The 22,184-nt window shown below is 35.5% G+C and overlaps 1 pseudogene; it reads left to right on the top strand.

The window, feature by feature from the left end:
• The first annotated feature begins 4,894 nt into the window (after positions 1 to 4,894).
• LOC114236750 (transcription factor IIIA-like) overlaps positions 4,895 to 22,184 on the top strand; it is a 76,437-nt pseudogene continuing 59,147 nt past the window's right edge.

Below are 22,184 nucleotides of genomic sequence, written 5' to 3'. Positions count from 1 at the left end.
ATGTTTTCTTCATTGAGTTAAGTTCACAGATAGAAAAGAACACAAACAAAATTAAAAACTAAATAACCAGATTTCTATCACCTCTCACATGACTGAAAAAGAAAAAATCCCCATCACCTCAGTAAATATTGTCAGATATTCAGATTGTAAAACTAGAATCCTAATCATTGCTGCTACCCAGTTAGAAATAAGTTATTGGCCATACACAGACCAGAATCAGAAACAAACTTGATCAAGTACCTGAAACAAAATGAAAACAGAATTGGGGAGAACAGAGCAGGAGCAAGGGTGAAAGGGGGGAATGGGGGGTAGCTTAAAGTACTGTTGGCATTTTGGCACTTGGAAATAACTCTAAGGATCCACCCTACACCCCAATAAAATGTCAAAGGTTTAACAGCCATTAATGAGGAAATCACTCAAATGAAAATAGTAAAGCTTATTCCAAGAGCATTTGAGAAGCTGAGAATTTATAGGTGTATAAGAAGGTAAAGGAGGAGTAGGAGGAAGAGTAGGAGAAGAATGTTGTAAGGGTAAGATCGTTAATTAGGTACAATCCTGGTTAGCGTGTTACATGGCAATAAATCCATAACCTTTGGGCTAGTCTTGTCTACCAGATGGAAATTCACAAGTTAATATGTAACATCACAGTTTGTAGACTACAATTAAATAATAAATAGAAAAGTAAAAAAACAGATACATTCTCTTGGGTCCTAGAAAATGAAAAGATCCTTGTTAGAAAAGGTACACGATGACATTAAAAGGGCATACTATATTCCATTTTGTTTTGTGTTTTCTTTTCCTATTTGCACATTTGTATATTATTCCTTAATATCTTGTAATTTCAAGTGCCAGAGATTACTGTTTGGTGTATACATTTTTTTCTTATGTATATACTTATACTTGGGAACTTTGAGTGGGATCTTATAGTATGCAGTTTAAGAGCCTCACACTTTTCATGGTGGGGTATAAACTGCCTATTTCATGTTAGATCTCCTAATTCATTAATATGGCCAAATGATTTTACAGATTTTCCATTTTATCCTAATGTGTCTCCATTCATTATATTATTACATCATACATACACAGTAAAAATTTAAATTCTTAATGCTTTTAATCTTAGATTAAAGAGAAATAATTTTAGAACATGAATATTTCTAAATTTTCAATCATTAGTATAGTGGGAGGTATTTTTCTCTATTTTGTGTTATTTTTAGTTGAGGCATCTGTCTCAATGGTCAGTGAGTAAATGATTTGTTAATACATGAGTCCTTGAACCGCGTTCATTGTGTTTACCATTTTGTATGAAAATGACAAATATACTTGTGTTCAACTGGTTTCTCAGTAATCGTGTATATTCACTTACTTTTTCTTTAGTTTGCTTCCTCAACTAAGCAAGAGAAGCTATGTCTAGTGAGACTGTTGTTCTCTGCAAAGTTGCTATGCATATCTGAAGGCTAGCAGTAATGTTATGATTTAACTAGAAATTCTTGAGATGAATAAGGAAGTTTTGAATGTTGGAAAAGGATGTGCAGTAGAGGAGTGGAAGGAGAATAGAAAGGGAAAAGAGGGAAAAGGAAAAAAATACTTCATATTGTAAAACCTCAGGAACAAGTAAAACTAAATATATACTATCATCCCCACCTCAGTAAATTCATTATAGGTTTATTGCAGAGTCCGTTTGTAATTTCTACACATAATTTTAATCTGTAGGAAAAAAATATATTGAAAATGATAAATTTTTATTCTGTCCTTTTAATCCATAAAAGGAAAATATTTCTTAGTTTTAAATTGCCACAATTACTTTAAATTTATATTTATAGAGTTTACCTCCTAATATTCTTGAAATCTGAGGCCTACTGTATGACTGAGATTTTATAATCTCTCCTTCTAAAATATGCACACATTTTTTTCATGTTACAGAATTTATTAGGATGGTCCTTTCAATTCAAATGAATAATTTTTCCCAGACATATTTATACTCACTAAATTGCTGGGTTGGTCTGATTCTGGTTCTCAATACTACCAATCCCAATCTAGAACGTTTATCCTGAATCCTGATGCTAAACTGGTCTTTCTATGCCAGACATTTTCCATTATGGAGAAATCTGTTACACATCTCATTGGTTTCCTACAGTTTGGTTTCTGTTTGTTCCTCCAAGTCTATCAAATATATCTGTATATATCCTAATGTCAATTATGGACTTGATTAAAAATAATTTCCCTCAAAGGGCTCCCCAAAGATTTCCATATAAATTAGTGTGCACTATTCAATACTTGTAAGTTCACCTGTTAGGTGTATTCCCTCTCTGCTCTCACCCAAAACAGGCACATTGCTATGTGTAAAAATAATGCATAATATAATTTGAGCTTTTTTGATTTTTAGTATTACTAACTTTACATGATATATTCTGGGATATTATGGCTTAATATTTTGTTAGTAAAAATAGAAATATTTAAATGTTTCCATATTCTTCCTTGAAATTAAGAACCAACTCCCTCACAATACATTGGATAGAATGTAACAAATTTACAAGTTGACATATTTCACAAAAAAGGACCCAAACCATTGATATCTGGGAGCCTAGAACTTATTACTAAATATTTGATGAACATCAGCATGCTTGTTTACTCCAGAAGCAAATTAACTGAACAATTTCTCACTGACAAATACGCTAAAATAAAATAATTTAGTTTTTACTTGAGCAGTGTATTTTGAACTGAAGCTTCATGTTACTTTTCTATACTTTATTAATATTACTTTCCATGTTCTCTGTTATAATATAAATATCTTTATTACTTTATTATATTTTTATGTGTTTAGGTTTCAGAGATACCCTATTTGTAAAAGGCAAAACACAACTGTTGAAATATAGACACTTTGGGTTTTAGATGCTATTATGGTGTGTACAGGTGAATACATACATACTTTAATTTTTATAGTGCCTATAGTTATTTCCTTTGGGGGTCTAAAATGAGCTCTCTCTTATATTTTCATTTCCTTCCTCATGCTTCATAGTTTGTTTCATTTTTCTATTCAAGAGTGATTGTATAAAATATATCTAAAACAGTGTTCAACTCTATTTGTATATGAATATATAATTAATATATGTTACACAATGTAAACAAAATATTTTTGTGAGCCTGCTATGGGCAGGTCCCTGTGAGAGGCTTTAAGGAGATTAAGAGAGAAATAAAACCCTCTTTAAAATATACACAATGTATTAAATGAAATATCATTAATATAATTTTTAATTTATACATATTTTACACATTGGAAATTGAGATAAATTGCTAGGCCTGCTTCTTGGGTCCACACTTGCCAGATCAGTCACACCCAACTTTAGGAATGCTTCATACAATTCCTTAATGCCTCACACTTTTCATTGCTCTACATGTTTCAGGGAGCTTTCAAATTCAGTGTCTTATTTAACTCTTACATCCTTATGAAGGAAAGTAGGCAGAAAAAGAAACAGATTCAGGGTTGTAAAGTGACTTGTTTGGGGCCAAAAACAGAGTAACAGGTGCCTATGAACTTACTTTTGACTTTGAATCCAGGTTCAGGTCTTTCTTCACATAACTTTAGTTCCTTTTTCAAAAATACATCATTCATGCTGAAAATGAAACTGTTGGTGGTTGCCTGGGGCCACTTCTCTTCTTCACTCTCAATGGCATCTTTGTTCCCCAGTAGAGAGGACATTGACATGCTTGAAGGGCTGTGTGTGAGGTACAATATACAGACACATAGGAACCCAAATTTCAGATTTGATCTTTTCTCACACTAATATTGAGAATTTGGACAAGTGTAGATTTCTCTGGTCCCATTTCCCACTCTGTGATGAAATGAAGAACTGTTCAACTAAATGTTTGTTCAAGTCCATTCCAGCCAGATTATTGTTTTACAAACTGGTTATTACTCTGTTACAAAATTGAACTTGGCAGCAAATTGATGGGTCTTATTTGTCAACAGGGAGTTTCCTAGTCATGGCTAACTCTTCATTTCTGTATGTTTCATTATGCAGGTAAATATCTAAAGTGTACTTAATAAAATGATAAACCTTCATTGTAGAGAGAAGGTCTCAATGGGAGAAAAACCGTGTGTATAGTCAAAGCACTTATATATGCTGGAGAATATCTTGAAACACGTGTAATTATTCTAAAAATCAGTGTTGACCTTCTCTACAAATACTACTTCCCAACAGTAAATAGGATAAATCATTTATTTATGAAAAGCTAGTATAGCACAATTACTGACTTTTTTTACAAATTTGAGATTAAAAATGTCCCAAATCTTGCAGAGTGTGTATTTTAAATATCTTGAATTGCTAGTCTTTTGAACAAGAATGTTTCTTTTCAAAATACCCTCAGCCTGATATATTGTTACTATGACATGTCAAATTGAGTTACATCATGTAATAAAACATACATAGAAAGGTACATTATTTTACGGTACAGTAGTCTCCCCTTATCCGAGGTTTCATTTTCCATGGTTTCAGTTAACCCATGGTCAACTGAGTTCCAAAAATATTAAATGGAAAATTCCAGAAATAAATAACTCATAAGTTTTAAATTGCACATCATTCTGAGTAACATGATGAAATCTCATGCTGTCCCACCCAGGACATGAATCACCTTTTTGTCCAACATATCCTGCCCATTAGTCACTTAGTAGCATCTTCATTGTCAGATCTACTGCCTGATATCACAGTGCTTGTGTTCAAGTCACCCTTATTTTACTTAATGGCCCCAATGCACAAGAGTAGTGATGCTGGCAATTTAGCTATGCCAAAGAGAAGCCATAAAGTGAAAAAGTGGAAATTCTCGACTTAATGAAATAAGGAAAAAAATCATGTGCTGAGATTGCTAAGATGTACAGTAAGAACAAGTCTTCTGTGAAATGGTGACGAAGGAAAAAGAAATTCGTGGTAGTTTTGCTGTTGCACCTCAAAGTGCAAAAGTACAGCCACAGTGCATAAATGCTCAGGTAAGATGGAAAAGGCCTTACATTTGTGCAATAAGATATTTTGAGAGAAGTAGAGACCACATTCACATAACTTTTATTGCAGTGTATTATTATAATTGTTCTATTTTATTGGTAATCATTGTTTTTAATCTCATAGTGTGCATAATTTATAAACTAAACTTTACCATGGGTACGTACCTATAGGAGAAAACATAGTATACGTAGGGTTTGGTACTAGGCTCACTTTCAGGAGTCCACTGTGAGTCTTGAAATGTATCTCCCTCAGGTAAAGGAGGACTACGGTAGTATTCTTCCAAAACTTAGGAAAAAAACATCTCTTATAAAAGATACAGATGTGCAGATCTTAAATTTTCCCACCTGCATCTTTTTCACTAGAAAAAAAATCAATATGCCCTAAGTATATAAGCAAATCATATGTAAATTGAGGTATCACATTAACATATCTTTATCAGACTCTTTAAAACATTCCTTACTGAGAAATGGCCTGTATGAAACATTTTTTCTTAGAAAACACAAGATTTTGGTAAGGAACATTTGGAAAATTGAGTGTTTAGAAGAAAGTGTCGTCGCTTCCTTCACAACAGGTACATGTTGTCAACAAGGATTACTTTTCATTCCTTGTTTGACAGCAAGTTAATCCTGTCTGCCTCTTCAGTGCAGAGCAGTTCCATATGAAACCCATGAGGAAACGTACAAGCTTGCGCTCACAGAAGATTTAGACGTGATGACAGTTTATTTGCCCTAATTTCTAATTTGTCTCAGTAAGAAACTTTATCTCTGATTAGATTTTCTGTCTTAAGTGAGGCCAATATGTAGAAAAGATTATATACCCCCTTATCAATTTAAAATTCTCATTGTTTGGATGTACATTTGCAGTGGATTTGCTATAGCCAGATTTTACATTTCTAGAGACTCTTATCAATACTTACTTTTAAGGATACAAGTGTAGAAATTTGGAAGACTATCTCTAGAAATATAAAGAAGATAATATTGAAATAGCTTTAAACTCTTTAAGATATTGAATAAAGCAAATATGTAGTCTTGTTAACGTTGTTTAAAAATTCAAAAAATTACGGCATGTGAGGGGGAAGCGGAAAGGTTCTTCTTACCACTTAACTGTTTCCTCAAGTCCTTACTAGTCTTGGTAACTCTCTGATGCCTTTAAAAATAAGGTTTTATTTGTCTTTTATTAGCTTTGCTAATTATTCTTGACAAGAAAATTGGTCCAATATTAGCAAACCCCCCTTGCAGGATGCACATGTCTCTTTCTGAAATTTAAAGATAAAACATTAATTAAAAGAGGACTTGAAGATTTCAACTGTATCAATAAACATGTACAATCAAGGCTTCTGGTTTAATAATAGGCAAAATTGAGTAATTCATTTCAAATGACTCAACTGTATTTCAAACTGCACATATGGGGAAAAAAAGTCTCACTACTTAAAGCCACACCGTATTTTCCGCTCAAGCCATTTGTGGATAATAAGAGGAATACTTTATTATGATAAAATGGAATTCATAACAATTTTAGATGTGTATTCACATAGAAAAGTAGTCTCAAACTATGTAAATGTTTTCAAATGTTGAGTAAAACTTGAGTACTTAGAATCAATTCCACTTGGTCATGGTGTATAATTCTTTTTATACATTGTTGAGTTTGACTTGCTTATGTTTTGTTAAGGATTTTAGTATCTATGATTGTGAGAAATATTGGTCTGAAGTTTTCCTTTCTTATAATGTCTTTGCCTGGTTTGGGTATTAGGGTAATATTGACCTCATAGAATGAGTTAAGAAATGTTCCCTCTGTTATTTTCTGGAACAGATTGTAGAGAATTAGTATCATTTCTTTACATATTTGGTAGATTCACCAGTGAACCCATCTGGGCAAGGTACTTTATCTTTGAAAAGTTATTAATTAGTGATTCAATTTTTCTAATCAATTTAGGCTTATTGAGATTGTCTATTTCTCCTTGTGTGACTTTTGGTGGATTGCATCTTTCAGAAAAAGTCAATTTCTTCTAAGTTACCAAATTTGTGAGCATAGTGTTGTTTATAATATTCCTTTATTATCCTTTTAATGTACATGGGATTGGTAGTGATGGCTAGTCTTTCACTTTTGTATTTGTAATTTGTATCGTCTTAACTTTTTTTTTTTTTAATTCTTAGCATTTGAAACACTTATATTACCTATCTGGTCTTGCATATTGTCCACTTTTTCCATTATATCCCTTAGCATATTAATCATAGGTGTTTTCAATTCCCAGCCTTATAATTCCAACATCTCTGCTGTAACTGAGTCTGGTTCTGATACTTGTTCTGTCTCTTTGGACTGGGTTTTTTGGCTTTCAGCACATCTTTTTACTTTTTGTTAAAAGTCAGACATGCTGTATTAAGTTAAAGGAACTGAGGTAGGCTGTTAGCTTTATGTTTAACTGGCTAGGAGTTAGGCTGGGTTTACTCTTTGCTGTAGCTGTGGTATCAGAGGCTAAATTTCCTTTAATGTCCTTGTTTTTATCTCCCATGTTTTCTTTGTGTCTAGAGTCCTTAAATAAGGTCTAAGACTTGTATGTATATGTTGTAATTCTTAACTACTATACAAGAGCCCTAGTAAGGTGTGGAAGAAGGGGAAGCATTCTGTATGCCTGTGATTAGGTCTCAGTCTTTTAGTGAGCCTGAGTTGGGTATTTCTCTTCCCCTATATCAAAGGCTAGAGAAGGCTATATTTGCATATTTCCCTTCCTCCAGGTATGTTCAGCTTTGGTAAAACCCCAGACAGTTAGGCTCAGGTAAAATAGATTCTCTTGAGGGCAGTTCTCTTGTTAAAAAACATAGGGAGCTCTAGGCATATTTCAAAACATACTTTTTCAGTTTTTTCAGCTTTTTTTGGTGTGAGGACTGGAGTGATGACTTAGAAGCTCCTTACATATTGATGGAAAATCAAAAGTCCTTGCCAGGTTTTTACTATAATTGCTCTATTATAGTGTGCTCAAATGATATCCTATCACTCTAGTCATCAGGCCCAGTGCTTCAAATATAAAGCTATTTGTGGTTTTGAAAATCACAGGTCAATTTTTTGACTATCTTTAATGTAGTGTTCTCTTTACCTTGAACACTCTATCCTCTGGTCTTAGCACTGGAATTAACTAATTTCTACTTTTCTTTCAAAACTCACTTCATTGTAATTCTCCATGGTACTGAGCTTTTGGTCCATCTCCCTAGGCTTGTACTAGCTTCTCTGATAACACTTTTCACAGTATGTTCTGGTTGTCTTTTAACTTGCTTGTCTCCTTGACCAGACTATTTTGTAACACTAGTACTTGTCACATAGGAGTTGTTCCGTTACGGATCATCAAATAGATGCATGAATGATACATGTGATAGACACTTTACTATTGTATTAAAAAGATGAAAAGAATGGGATTAGAGGATTTTTGAGTTTCATGGCCTATAGACATTGTTTACCAAGCTCTTTATTTTAATAGCGGAGGATGGGTGAGTAGGTTGTCTATATGTAGAAGCAATGTAGAAGTATTTCTTAAAAACTCTAAACTTGGAGTCAGTTGATTTTTATTAAAAATCAAACCCTGCAACTTAATAGTTGGTGTCTTTGACCAAGCCATTTAACCTGTCCAAGTGTAAGTTTATCCATTAATAGAGATTTAACAGCCTCATAGGATGATGGACTTGATAGGATTTTCAACCTCATGGGATTGCCAACTTCATAGGATAGTTGGGCTTAAATAGAATACTCCAAAGGAAGATAATTTATAATCTGCATTGTGTTCCTCATATTGGTTGTGCTTTTGAAGTCTGAAGTCATGAAGTTGTTGAGCAAACAGAAACAGAGCTAGAAACCCAGTTTAATTCACTTTTAGTTCTATAGGTTTCATTATGGCATGGTTCTGCCTACATCCCCATGGTTAACCTGTGGGTCACAGCCTGTGGCTGGTCTTCTCTGGCTATAATCAGACTTTTTCATTTCCCCCAGTATACTACAAATAATAACCCTTTCTACTTGTGCAGTGACCAGAACAAAATTAAAGAGTACTAGGTTATAAACTTGCCCTCCTTCCTTGCCCCATAGCCCCACTAATGGTCTGTCCTAGTTGTTAGACACTTGTTTTAAGGTACAGTACTCACAGGGTTCTAGGCAGGAAGTTGCAGCCCACAGGATGCTGGCCAGAGGCAGTGACTTTTGGAGCCTTGGAAGGCCTGACCTGCCGATGGCCACAAACATGTCTTTCCAGCCAGTCTTGTGGCAGCTGTGGAGTGCTCAGATGGTATTGTCTCAATTATAGACACAAGCCTCAAGTTTGCTTGATTTTTCCCTTGGAAATTTTGATTGCTTTAGTTATAAAAAGACAATGTACTTTGAGGAAAAAAAGAGCTAACCATGAGACTTGCTGCTTGAGTTGAAGAGTCACGAAAAGTCAGTTAGACGGTTAGACCCATTACATAACACCTTTGAAGCCCTGGAGTCACCTGTGATGGAGGCCAGTCCCCTGGAGTTACAAACTCTGTGTTTGGCAGCACTTAGTAGAGATGCAAACAGGTCTGCCTTTTCCCTGTGGGATACAGTAGACCTTCTCGATCAAGGACAGAAAAGAGAGTCCACCAAAAATTTCATTTCATGAGATAATGATGGCTAGTCTTAAAGGACAGACACAGTCACTCAAAAGAGGTGTCAAACTCCCCAGTCTCAAGTGACTGAGGCCTAAAATATCTTAAAGTCATTTCAGAAGACTACAGAACAAAATCAGAAAGAAATAGTTAATGTCTTTAATGAAAATGTTCAGCTGCCTGCCCAAAAAGATGCTGAAAGGAAAAGAGTACAGAAGTTGAAGGAACAGAAAAAAATTACAGAAAATGTCAACAGACAAAGGGAACAAGAAGTCAGCTATAAAGAGAGCCAGTTAAAAATCTCTGGTTGAATCTGTCCTTAAGATGATAAACTTACCTGCTCTATTTAGAGAAGATTACACAGATGATGACAAGCTCGCATTGGACAAAAAGGATGTCAAAAATGGAAACCAAGATTATTAGAGGTCAATTTGAAGAATCTCATTGATGCTGTTAACTTAAATGTCTCCTTAAATAAAATTAAATGAAAGAAGGAACGAGTACTTAAAAAGTTCCCAAACAAAACAGCCATCTTTCTATGCAGTGAGAAAATGCACAGTTTGGAAGAGAGATTCAAAAGCTTCCCTTGATTCTCCAGACACTGCCAGAGCTAAATCAACAATATGAAATGCAATTTTTCAGAAAATCAATTGAGGAGGGAATTTACTTCTTAGAAATGGAGAAGAAATTTTACATAGTTTATGAAAACATTAACCTTTTGTATCAAAACCTTAACTTCTACAGAAAGATGGTCAAAGACCTGGAGAAACAACTGGATATTCCGTTTCCTTCAACCCAAGGTGGATCAATTCCCATGAGAAAATAGCTCAAGAAAGTTTGTTGGCTATAATATCGACCAAGAGAAAACTCAATGATCTAAGGAAAGAAAATGGTCACAACAGGCAAAAGTTGGCTGAATTAGAGTTTTAAGTCCAACTTTTTCCAAGTGGCCCCTTTGTTTCTGCTGTTCTACATGCGTCCTAGGGCAGTGGCCCTAGGGAGTTTGGTTATTCCCTCTCTCATCAGGACCCCAAGAGAAGAGGAGGGGTGAGATGTGAATTCTCAGGGATCCAGGGTGGCGTGTAGGTTTGATTGAGGCTTAAAGTAGGCAAATCCCAAATATTTACACACTCAGAAGGAATCTGATTTGTTTTCTCTCTTTAAATTAATTCTGATGGATCCCTTTTTGGTTTAACTTGTTACTTAATTGAAGTTGCATTTACTCTTTTGAAATTTTATACAATTATAAACTCTAAGATACTGTTTCCAGAATATAGATTGCTTTACTATAATTTTTACAATATATAACTTTATTTCCTTAAACCCTCTAGAATTAGATCATGTAATTATTATTTTTTAGTTTACTTAATTGATATATTATTACTTAAATTATAACTGAAGTTGGACCTGATCAGGTGGACTTTTGAAACAATAAAGATCATTTCTATATGCTATGAAATATAACCCATCTATAAAAGTAACCTAATGTTTACCTCAATAAATATTGATCGGCCTTAAAATACTACAGGAAAAAAAAACACCCCAAACCAACACAACCACATCCCCAGCTAAACTTATTATTCTTGTTAGTTCAGGCCTAGTTCCACAGATTAATTTTGGGAAGTTAACATTGGCAACCGTTTGTTTCTTAGTTATTCTTTGTGACTTTTGCTTTGTTGTTTATAATATCGTTTACTGTTTAAACATTTCTAAATTTTATTCAGTCAAAATAAAGTGTGCTTGTATGACTCTTGAGTTTCATTTTTGTCCTGGAAACTATCTCCTCAATCTAATTTTAATTTTCTTTTCGTCTCTGTTATTTTTATGGTTACAAATTTTTATATTAAAGTTTGATCCCATTCTGCTTTGCCTAAGGAAGGAGTTAGAAACTGCGCATTATTTCCCCTCACCCCAAATTCATATTCAGTTTTCCCATAGGGTTTATGAGGGAACTTACGCTTTTTAATTATTTAAAATATCACCTTTCTCAGGTAATAAACTCCCATTTATTTTTAAGTCTGTTACCACTGGGTTTTGTTTTTTTGTTTTTGGATTTTAATTTTTTTTTTTTTATTGAAGTATAGTTCGTTTACAAGATTGTTTTAGTTTTTGGTGTACAGCAAAGTGATTCAGTTATACACATATGTATTATTTTTCATATTCTTTTCCATTATAGTTTATTACAAGATATTGAATATAGTTCCCTGTGCTATACAGTAGAGCCTTGTTGTTCATGTACTTTATATATAGCAGTGTTATATCTATTAATTCTAAATTCTTAAGTTATCCCTCCCTCTGCTCCTTTCCCCTTTGGTATCCGTAAGTTTATTTTCTATGTCTGTGAGTCTATTTCTGCTTTGTAAATAGTTCTTTTGTATCATATTTTAGATTTCACATATAAGTGATATATTTGTTTTTCTCTGTCTGACTTACTTCACTTAGTATGATAATCTCTAGGTCCATCCATGTTGCTGCAAATGGCATTATTTCATTCTTTTTTATGGCTGAATAGTATTCCATGATATATGTGTACCACATCTTTTTTATCCATTCATCTGTTGATGGACATTTGGGTTGCTTCCATGTCTTAGCTATTGGAAATAGTGCTGCTGTGAACATTGGGGTGCAGGTATCTTTTTGAATTAGAGTTTTTGTCTTTTCCAGATATATGCCCAGGAGTGGGATTGCTGGATCATATGGTATCTCTGTTTTTAGTTTTTTAAGGAACCTCTGTACTGTTCTCCATGATGGCTGCACCAATTTACATTCCCACCAACAGTGTAGGAGGGTCTCATTTTCTCCACACTCTCTCCAGCATATTTTATTATTTGTAGACTTTTTGATGATGACCATTCTGACTGGTGTGAGATAATACCTCATTGTAGTTTTGATTTGCATTTCTCTAGTAATTAGCGATGTTGAACGTCTTTTCATGTGCCTGTTATCACCACTGTGTTAGTGCTCGTGACAACAGCAAGAGGAGTAGCAGCGTGGAAGATGGGCACGGATACTACTCTTGCCTAAAACAACAGTGCTCCTTGATAAACAACCTGGTTCCATGCATAATTCTCCCTGGGCTGGTGGGCTCCATTTCTGCATACTTTGCAGAGAACCATACTTGGTCCATCTCCCTATCTCAGAGGTGCACAAAGACAAAAAATTATCCTAATGGCTGCACCGGGCATCCAGTGACAGTCACCAGGCTAGATGCAGTGACTAGAGAGCTCTAGCCTGACCCTTGGTAAGCAGGACTCAAGCATAGATTGATTAAGGCACTGTGTCATTGCTGCCTTAACAGTGGGAGCCTCAGAGTTGACCTGCTAAATACAGTCTGAACCTGAGAGTCATATGGGGTCATACAGGGGAGAGTCACTTAACAGCAGTTCTCACCTTAGAGATGAGAATATTTTAGGATTGGAAGAGATGGCAACACTCAAAAAGACAACAAAGTGTACACGAGCATTTGTATAATTGTAGCACTTATATATGCTAGAGAAGCCTGACAGCAGTTGTCCCAGGCAGGCTTCAGTGTATCACAGAGCAAGTTAGTGAGCCAAGAGCAGTTCGTTAAAGCTAACCAAGTATCCTAGGTTGTGGCTGGGCTATGCTGTTCATTATGCCAACTGTTTTAAATGCCTCCTATTCATCCCACTGGTGAGGAAGGGGTTCCATCCTAGGTTAAGGGGATGGCCAAACACATGACACCTGACACTAAGATGAGATTAAAGCAGTTCATTAGTCACATAAAGTCACAGCATGCAGTAGGAAGACACTGCACACCATGCCAGACCAGCCAGGTTTACACTTGGGAAGGGTGAACAGGCGAGGGCTTCGTAGTATCAAGAAGGTAGTATGACCCCTTGTTCCAATGGCTGACGTGTTTGGCTTGTTTGAATAGTTCTATGGCCTACCTAACTGAAGGCAGGTGTTTGGAGATAAGCAAGAACTGTGCCTGGTTCCCTTGGACTGTAGACTTATACATAGTATCAGAGTCCGGGGGAGAATTGGCAATTAGGCCATTCAAAGACCTTTTGATTTCACCAGATGTCTTTAGCACATAATTTTGGGTCCTGTTTTTAGGCCTTACACCCTATATGGATTCTCTCAGTTTTTGCTGAAAGTATTTTGAAACTCTGTTGTTAGGTATATTAACATTCAGTCCTATTGCCTCTTCTTGGAGCATAATCCCTTTATCATAACATTTACAAATCATATATTTGATAGGGGACTCATATGCAGAATACATAAAGAACTCTTACAACTCAACAAGAAAGACAAATAACCAAATTAAAAAATGAACACAGGGTTTGAATAAACATTACTCCAAAAAGTGGCCATTGAGCACATGAAAAGGTGCTCAACGTTATTATTCATTAGGCAAACGCAAATCAAAACCGCAATTAGATATCAATTAACACTATAGGATGACTATAATCAAAAAGACATATAGGGCTTCCCTGGTGGCGCAGTGGTTGAGAATCTGCCTGCTAATGCAGGAAACACGGGTTCGAGCCCTGGTCTGGGAAGATCCCACATGCCGCGGAGCAACTAGGCCCGTGAGCCACAACTACTGAGCCTGCGCGTCTGGAGCCTGTGCTCCGCAACAAGAGAGGCCACAATAGTAAGAGGCCCGCGCACCGTGATGAAGAGTGGCCCCCACTTGCCACAACTGGAGAAAGCCATAGCACAAAAACGAAGACCCAACATAGCAATCAATCAGTCAATAAAGAAATCTTAAAAAAAAAAAAAAAAAAAAAAAAAGACATATAATAACAAGTTGTAGAGAATGGGCAGAAGTTGGAAACTTCATAACTGCTGGTGAGGATTTAAAATGGTGCAGCTGCTTTGGAAAAGAGTTTGGCAGTTACTCAAAAGGTTAAGCATAGAATTATCATATGACCCATCAAGTCCACTCCTAGGTATATACTCAAGAGAACTGGAAACATGTCTATACCAAAACTTGTACATGATTGTTAATAGCAGCATTGTCCATATTATCCAAAAAATGGAGACAACTCAAAAGTCTATCAACTGGCAAACAGTTAAATAAAATGTGGTATATCCATCCATACAGGGAAACATTATTTGCCAATTAAAAGTAATGAAATACTGGCACATGCTACAACGTTCATGCACCTTGAAAATATTACACTAAGTGCAACACGTGAGTCACAAAAGACCACATTTTTTATGATTTCGTTTATATGAAAAGTCTATATTAGGCAAATCTGTATAGTTGGAAAGTAGATTAGTGGTTGCTTAGGTTTGTAGGGGTTGAGAATAAATGGGAAGGATAAAGGATATGGGGTTTCTTTTCAGAGTGATCAGTATGTTCCAAAATTGACTGTAGTGATTATTGTACCATTCTGTGAATATAAGAAAAAAGTTGAATTGTAAACTTTATATGGGTAGTGGAATATGAGTTATGGTTCTATAGAGCTTAGTTTTATTTTTTTAAAAAAGGCATGATACAAAGAAAACAGACTAGAGGACTTCATTGGTGAATTTAAGAAATAATTTCTATACAATTTATACAAGATAGAAAAGAAGGAAGTACTTCCCAATTCATTTTATGTGGCCAGCATAATATTGAGATCAAAACCTGGCAAAGACCTTAAAGGAAATTTGCAGGCTGATCTTTCTAGTGAACATAGATGCTAAAATACAAATAAATCAGCAACAATAAAAAACAAATGCAACAATATATAAAAGACATAACACATCAAAACTAAGTTGGATTTATTTTAGATATACAAGGCAGGTTTAACAGTCAAAAATTAGTGTACTTTACATATTTGTAGGATAAAAAAAGAGCGATTCATATACTTTTATTAATAGATGCAGAATAAGCGCTTGATAAAATTTAACAGTGAAACATGATTTTTTAAAAAAAATCCTCTTAAGCAAACCAGGGGAAAAATTAACTTTCTTAATCAGATACAACATACCCACAAATTCCTACAGCCTATATTATATGCACTAGTGAAATTTCAAAAACTTTCCCCTCCAGAGATGGAAGGGTACAAGGATACTCACTCTCACTCTCACCCATTTTTCTAGAAGTCCTAATTCTTACAACAAAGCCAGAAAATAAAATAAATATGTAGGAATAGAAAATAAAATGGAAAAAATAGCTTTCATTGTAGTATATGGAAAACGTGTATATGTAGAAAACCGAAAACAATCTACATGAGGTAAAATTAGTCTGTTAATTCACCAAGATTGCAAGGCAAAGCGTCACTATATAAAATCCTATTGCATTTCCAAAATAAGATCAATTAATAGAAAATATTTTTAAATGACAGTATTTAAATTAGTATCAGAAATAGACAGTACTTGGGAATGAACATGAAAATATGTGCAAGAACTTTACAGTGGAAATCTACAAAACATTATAGCGATGAACCAAAGCCTAAATAGATGGCAGGACATACCATACTCATAGCTGGAAGGCTTGTAAGGTAAAGATGTGATTTGTCTCCTAATTTCTCTATATAATTAATACAATCCATATCAAAATTCTAGCAGGTTAATTAACAAAACTTTTCTAAAATGGATGTGGAAGTGTAAAGCAAGACTTTTAGGACCATGACTAGGTGAATTTTCTTTTCATAGTTTCTTTTCTTATTTTGGGATCTCCTTTTTCTTATGGCAGTACTCTACTTCCACAACCCCAATGCTCTTAGAGTTTTCCACAACCCCAGTGCTCTTAGAGTTTTCCACATCAAAATGTCCACATATCATTTGGTGAATTTTATTCCACTGGTGAAGCCATGGCAAACACTGGAGCCAGCAGCATTTAGAGAAAGAAAATAAGAGTAGTTGTTTTGACACCCTTTGGCAGACTACCTAAAGCAAACAGTCCTCAGTCCCCTTCTGATGTTGATTCCAAGATTCTGTTATGAAAACTCACCTTTGAAGCTGCTTTCTGTCTTTGAGCAGCATGGACTTACCAACTCTTCAGTTATCCTAATTTTCACAATCATACTGACCCCTTTTAGTTCTCAGTCAATTCCTTTAACCCTTCAGTCCTCTTGTTTACTAAGTCCTTGCAGTCTTCTGAGGTCACTAGCACAGGTATTATTAGTATTTATTTTGGGCACTTCAATACGTTTTTCAAAAGGAGTAGAGAAAAACCTGAGTATTCAGTCACCCATCTTGACCTAATATTTCATTAGGCAGATATTTTCTACCAGTCTTTAATTACTATTCAAATTAATTTTAAAATAATAAGCAAATTCCTGTCACCCAACTGTTGACTGAAAGTCAATAGAAGAACAAAAGAAAGAGCAAAACAACTTACGTCCTTCAAAAACTTTACTAATGTTTTCTGATTATTGAGAATTTTTATAAGCGTCACACTGAATTTTTTTGTTTAATGGAATTAAGCATTTCATACTTTACAAAAAGATTATAAAATAAAGCCCTCAGCAAAGTACCTCTAATTCGTTTACCTATTGACTTAAGCTCTGGAATTTATTATTAATACAGCCAAATATAAGCAAGCATACCCTGAACATTATGAAGTGCGTTTATACATTTTTATGAATTGGTTTCTTTCTTAGCTGGTTGCAGGGCCTCCATAAAATTGAATGCCTGAAGGATTTTAATAGCAAATCATTGACTTTCCATTCATTTATTACTGCTACCCCTCATTTCTATTTTCTTGGCATGAAATTATCTTAACCATAACAGCATATATTGAGTAGTTTTGACATAAGTGGAAATTTGACATATTATTTGCAAAGGGGAGCATTAGCCAGTTATAATGGAAATATTGGACTGCCTTACTATAGGTTAAATACAAACTATTGTATGTGCTCATTCAAGCACCTTTTAATATTCTTGGTTTCCCATCTCCATGTCACTACCTCAGTTCAGTTTCAGTTGTCTCCTTTCTAGATTCTTAGAAGACCTCCCCTCTGTTTGACCTATATCCATCTTGCTCTTGTCCAGTTATTTCCCACTTAGGAGCCAGAAAGATTCTAATAATATACAAAAGAAAGCATGCCATTTTCTTGCTTAAAATTTTTCAACATATGCTCACTTCTCTTAGGAAAAAAGACAAAATTCCCTCACAGAAAAATTAAGAAACTGCAGAATCAGATCCCTTCCAAGGCTTCCACCCTCCTCACCCTCCATGTTTCACTCAATGTAGTTTTCTTTTTTCTTTTTCTTTTTTTAAATTTTTGACTGCGTTGGGCCTTCATTGCTGTGTGCGGGCCCCCTCTAGTTGTGGCGAGCAGGGGCTGCTCTTCATTGCGTTGCGCAGGCTTCTCATTGAGGTGGCTTCTCTTGTTGCGGAGCACAGGCTCTAGGTGCGCAGGCTTCAGTAGTTGCAGCACACAGGCTCAGTAGTTGTGGCTTGCAGACTCAGTAGTTGTGGCGCAACGGCCTAGTTGCTCCGCAGCATGTGGGATCTTCCCGGACCAGGGCTTGAACCCGTGTCTCCTGCATTGGCAGGCAGATTCTTAACCACTGCGCCACCAGGGAAGCCCCTTTTTTTCTTTTTTTTAATTTTAATTTTATTTTGGAGTATAGTTAATTAACAGTGTTGTGTTAGTTTAGTTTTCTTTTTCATAGCTCCTTCATTCAGATAAGATTCTAACTATTTCAGAGTCTTTGCATATGCTGTTACCTCTGCTTGGAAAATACTTGGTCTTTTATTTTATAACCAGATTAGTCTCATATTTGTATTTTATCTTTTTACTCAAGAAACTGCTATTTACTACTTACAGAATACCAGGCTCTATGATAATATTGCAGATACAGTTGTGAGCACATAAGACACAGTCATTGGCCCCAAGGATATTAGAATCAAAATAGGAAAACAGACCTGGAGCAAATTCTTGCACAAATAACCTGACAGTTATGAAAGTGCTCCAAAAGAAAAACATGGGACACTATGAGAACATAAAATAAGAGTGTAATAAAGATATTTCACCTAATCATAGAGGTCAGAGAAAGTTTCCATGAAGAAATGATGATTAACTGAGCTGTGGATGAGTAACAGTTAAAGAGGCAAAGTGGAGGGAACAGCCGCATAAAGGCACTAATGTGGGAAAGATCAAGCAAAAGTGAAGAAATGCATTTCACTTTGTGATTGCTAGGGACTAACCTGTGTCCCCACAAAATACAAATGTTGAATCTGTACCCCACCAATGTGACGATATTTGGAGATGGGGCTTTTAGGAGGTAATTAAGCTTAAATGAGATCATAAGGGTGAGGTTCTAATCAGATCGATTGGGGGACTTATAAGAAGAGGAAGAGGAAGAGGAAGGCCAAGAGAGGACATAGCAAGAAGGTGGCCATCTACAAGCCAGGAAGAGAGCGCTCACCAGAAACCAAATCTGCCAACACTTGCTGTTGGGCTTCCAAACTTCCAGAACTGTGAGAAATAAATACCTATAAATAATACTAATGGAATTTCATTATGGCAGCCCAGGTAGACTAAGTGACTGATCAAAGGCCTCCTTGACACCCCAGATCTCAAAAATCTACCCCTGTAAATCAGTTTCATTGCAACCTGCCCTTCTCTTGATCTCCTTTTTTATTTCTGTTTAGTTTGTTTGTTGTGTTTCTTCCTTCCATTGACAAACTTCTGCCCTGTGGCTTGGGAAAATGCTGCTCCAAGTTCCAGGTTTACTTTATGTGGATTAACTTCTAGAGCAGAAGTTAATCTCCCCTTTGAACCCCCAATATTCATATAAAAATTCCAGAGAAGGGCACTGATTGGTCCTGCTGGGTCATGTGCCTGGCATTATTGTGGAGTATGTCTAGGCACTGGGCTCACTCTGTAGCCGTAGTCAAGAGTCTTTCCTAGAAGAAGGAGCAGGTGAGAAAACCATAGTGGGCAATCAGAAGCCATCACCATGACAGCCCAGCACTATGCTCAGGTTTTAACCCCCTCCACCACTTTTTGACTCTGTACTTTACTCATTTCTTTGAGAGTACTTCACTTTGAACGGTGGCTTAGTCTTTAAATATTTAGAAAAACATGACCCTTAAAGAAACTCTCAGAATCCATTTACAATGTGACTAGTGTAAATATTTTTTTACTTGATTTCAAGTATGTTACAGTGGAATATCTGAAATCACATTGCACATTAGAATTCAGAAGCATTTCATAACTGCAAGAAAAACAGAAAAGTAGAAGCTAACTTTTCCAGCTTTTATAAACACCAAACCTTTTTCTGCACTCACTCGTATGACAAGAATTGGTTGTACTAACTTTTTCATTTGTATTGAAAATGATAATTTTACCCGTGAAATCTCTCAACACCTAGTAAATTCCTCCCTAGAGAAAATAGTCTATGAAATATGGAAATATTTCACCATCCTTAACAAATTCTAATATGGATAAAAATACAAATGAAGAAAATAAACAGTTTATAGTAAAATAGATAAATTTAGATAGGTTGTAATGTTAACTGTTAATTTAGCAGCTGCCACTATATGTTGCTTATCATAAATTCTAGAATAGAGAGTAGTGTTTTGCTTTATGCTTCAGGATCCCTAGGAATCGTTCAAGTGTACAAAGAAAATAAATCCATAATTCCAAATTACTTATAGAAATCTAAATTTATCTAAAACTTATACTAAAGCTATACAGAGGAACAATTTTATTTAATGAGAGTGAGTTGTTAACAATATGTAAAATGGAGTGCTTCCTTTATGCTTGGCATTGTTATAGGTACTTGGGATACATCAGTGAATAAAGCAAAGTTGCTTGCACTCATAGAGCTGAAGTTCTAAAAGATTCTAATAATGATTTATAGTATAGGTGAAAATTTCAAAGATATCTCACAATAAATGAGGGATCTGGGATTGTGTACCTATCAGACAGGCCCCTATAAACTGGCTCTTACCTTTGCGAAATCAACTCATTTCACAGTCTAGCCTTCAACCACATAGGTACAGAAACCTGATATTACATATACCAAATGGTGCTACATCTATCTCTCAAAGGTGAAATCAAATTAAACTCAAAAACACCAGTGTCTGTAACAAGAACACTGATTTACTGGCTTACGTTAAAAACTATAAAGACTGCTGTATAGGGACTGAGCTCCTGTATGCATTCTTTCTCTGTGGACAAAATCTAGAAAAGCCAAGCTATAATCAGAAGATTGCTTGTAGAGCATAAAATTACAACATGGGAATTGAAAAGATGTTTCAGATATTTGCATATCAGATTTTTTAAAATCTGCTAATATTAGCCTTCTATGAAGTGCCTAGCTCCAAATTTTTGTGCAAATTATTTTGCATTCTCTAATACACGTAGGGTGGGATAGGGAGGGTGGGAGGGAGGCGCAAGAGGAGGGGATATGGGGATATATGTATACATATAGTTGATTCACTTTGTTATACAGCAGAAACTAACACAACATTGTAAAGCAATTATACTCCAATAAAGATGTTAAAAAAATGAATAAAATATACACATAGATAAACAAACACAAACATGCTTACTTCTAGTGACCAATTCTGTGAAGAGCTCTCCCTTTGTCTGGTTAGGAACATGATTCCTCAGTCTTTCCACTGTCGTTCCCTCAGATCTACTCCCTGGGAAAAGAAAAGGAAAAGGGTGCAGAAAATGTGCTTGTCTCTGCTTTAAATAGTTGCATGATCTTCATTACTTTGCAGTAGACCTGCCTTAGCAAATGTAACACAGAATTTCAATCTGGAACTCCTGCTTGTTTCTCTGAATCTCCAATTAATATCTAATATCCTCTAATTTCTAACTGATTTGTTTTTTCAATGTTTTTTTTTTCCCCGATCTGTGACACTTTCTGTATTTCTGGGCTTAGGCTCTGAAAGTGGATTTTGTACACTTTTAATGATAGTCCTCACTTTTTCTCCACCAACCACAGGTTTATTATTTTACCAAACTTTCACCAGGCTTTTCACTGTCAACTCTACTTTAAAATTGTCCTTCTTACATGTTTCTGCTGCATCCTCTCTGGATGAATTTATTGTCTTTACTAATCTCCCCAGTTATGTGTCCTATGACTTTGTGAGGAGTTGAAGTGTGGTTTATATACAGAGCACAATAAATGCTCCCCACAGAAGACAATGGCATTTGTGCAAAGGGTGGTACTTTCAATAAAGTACAGCTGGAAAAAGCATTTGTGATATTGAATTACATATGGGTTTTTCATATCCAACAAAATCAGTGGTGCGCGTGTCCTTAATGGATCACTCTAAAACTGGCTTCTAATTCACAGTACAACCCAGGCTTCTCAAATTAACATTTGGAGATCTGCTCTACATCATTGCCCAAAGTCTTCATATCATGACCTGGAAGATAAACCTGAACTGACCTTTGGTTATCGGTATGTCATGGACTTACCCAGGACATGCTGCTTTACTAGTCAAATCATTGTTGCTGCTAGAATATTTATTTTATTTTATTCATTCATTCATTCAGTTAGTTGGTTACTTAGCTACTTATGGTAGACAGAGAAGTGCATCAAGATCCCTCTTCAAGCAAGGACTCATTGTCTAGCCACAAGGACTTTGGAGAGCCTTATAGCTTTAACTCCGTCAAGTCCACCTCAGCTTTTGAACTGAGGACATGCT

Source organism: Balaenoptera acutorostrata, chromosome 7 (genome assembly GCF_949987535.1).
Source record: "Balaenoptera acutorostrata chromosome 7, mBalAcu1.1, whole genome shotgun sequence".
Classification (NCBI taxonomy): Eukaryota; Metazoa; Chordata; class Mammalia; order Artiodactyla; family Balaenopteridae; genus Balaenoptera; species Balaenoptera acutorostrata.
This window is presented reverse-complemented; position numbering and strand designations above follow the sequence as displayed.